This window comes from Bos grunniens, chromosome 11 (assembly GCF_055505025.1).
Source record: "Bos grunniens cultivar Pamir isolate PY7600 chromosome 11, Bosgru_T2T1.0, whole genome shotgun sequence".
In the NCBI taxonomy this organism is placed as follows: Eukaryota; Metazoa; Chordata; class Mammalia; order Artiodactyla; family Bovidae; genus Bos; species Bos grunniens.
In genome coordinates this window covers 16,400,678-16,402,462 of record NC_141175.1, presented here as the reverse complement: position 1 = coordinate 16,402,462, position 1,785 = coordinate 16,400,678, and the positions used below count along the sequence as shown (strand labels likewise).

The 1,785-nt window shown below is 49.9% G+C and overlaps 1 non-coding gene across 1 annotated transcript; it reads left to right on the top strand.

Moving 5' to 3' along the window:
• The first annotated feature begins 691 nt into the window (after positions 1-691).
• On the top strand, positions 692-764 carry TRNAG-ACC (transfer RNA glycine (anticodon ACC)). The gene has a single exon. It is a non-coding gene; the product is annotated as a tRNA-Gly (tRNA).
• The last annotated feature ends 1,021 nt before the right edge of the window (positions 765-1,785 follow it).

Sequence of the window (1,785 nt, the reverse complement as noted above, 5' to 3'; positions counted from 1 at the left end):
CAGTACCTGAACATCTGGAAATACGCTCAGGTACCCTGGACAAAAGCATGTCCTCTGCGGACACAGCCAGACCCCAGACGCACGCGGCTTTCCCTCCGTGTGTTGTCCCCACCTCCTCCACGTGCATGGAGTGTGGTTGACTGCCTGACTGAAGACCTGTGTGAGTGAATCCATGTGCAGAACCCTAGGATTCTTTCTGGTCTCCAGAGCATGCCGACAAGACTCAGGAGTAGGGTGGAAGGTATTTAAAGTCCCTGTTTGTGCTTTACAGCCCACATTGGCAAGATTTTTACTTTCTCTCCTTCTGCCTCCCACTGCCTTGATTAACTGGTGTCATTGCTGTAAGAAAATATCATACACAAATGCACCAATGATTGCTGTTCTCTTAGAGATCCATGCTGCATTTCAAAGAAAGTCTGCATACAGTTCATACAGCGGTTTCATTTTCCTAATAGCTCTCTAGTCCTTCAGAAGCCAGGCAGAGTTTTGTGAGTGTGTGTACGTGTGTGTGGACACCCCTGTGGGCCAGGCCAAGTTCACTGGTGCCACTGTCACTATTCACCGAGGTGACGGATGTTAAAGTGTTGTCACTCTATTCAATCAGGAGCGGATGGGCTCAGGGCGGGGTTCCAGGGAGAACGGTTTCATGTGGAAGAGAATAGAATAGGGTTACCACTCTAAGACACGGACTTCCCTCATGGCTCAGATGGTAAAGTGTCTGCCTACCATGCAGGAGACCCAGGTTCGATCCCTGGGTGGGGAAGATCCTCTGGAGAAGGAAATGGCAACCCACTCCAGTACTCTTGCCTGGAAAACCCCATGGATGGAGGAGCCAGGTAGGCTACAGTCCATGGGGTTGCAAAGAGTCGGACACGACGCACCTCCCTGGAACAGGACCCCCAGGCAAGTCATCCCAGGAGATGCGATTGGAGTAGTGTCCTGACCGAGGATGTGGCAGTAATCAGGGAACCAAGCAGCAGAGCAGCATCTCTAGAATGAGAGCAGGTGTCAAATTTGAGAGGTGTGCAACTTCATGGTGTGTGGGGGACACACAAGCAGTATGTGCCGTCCGTCCGCAGTGGGGAGAGATGACAAAACGGGGCGGGGCTGGACCACTGAGGGCTGCCTTCCTTGTTTGCTGAACACCTGCTAGTTGCCAGGCAGGGTTAGACAGCAAACAGAAGAGCCAGAGCTGGGGAAGCCTAGCCGCAGGCCGAGTGCTGGAAGGAAAGAGGACGTCAAGGATGGCTGTGAAGTTCTCACCTTGGTCTTTGTCAGAGAATGTCTCGTCTGACTCAGGGATATGATGTGCAGTTAGACAGCATGGTGTCTTAAGCCAAGGTGCTGGTAGAGGAGTACAATGATCCATCCTGAGGGCACCGTGCCTACTTTTATGGAGCTTTCAAGGTGCCAAACAAAAGAAATTACTTTATATAGCAAGGTGAGGTCAATGGGGGAGGTGATGGGGGCAGAAAATCTGCTGGGTTCTCAGGTTTCATTTCTTTTTTTTTTTTATATCTTTTTTTTTTCTAATTTTATTTTATTTTTAAACTTTACATAATTGTATTAGTTTTGCCAAATATCAAAATGAATCCGCCACAGGTATACATGTGTTCCCCATCCCGAACCCTCCTCCCTCCTCCCTCCCCATACCATCCCTCTGGGTCGTCCCAGTGCACCAGCCCCAAGCATCCAGCATCGTGCATTGAACCTGGACTGGCAACTCGTTTCCTACATGATATTTTACATGTTTCATTGCCATTCTCCCAAATCTTCCCACCCTCT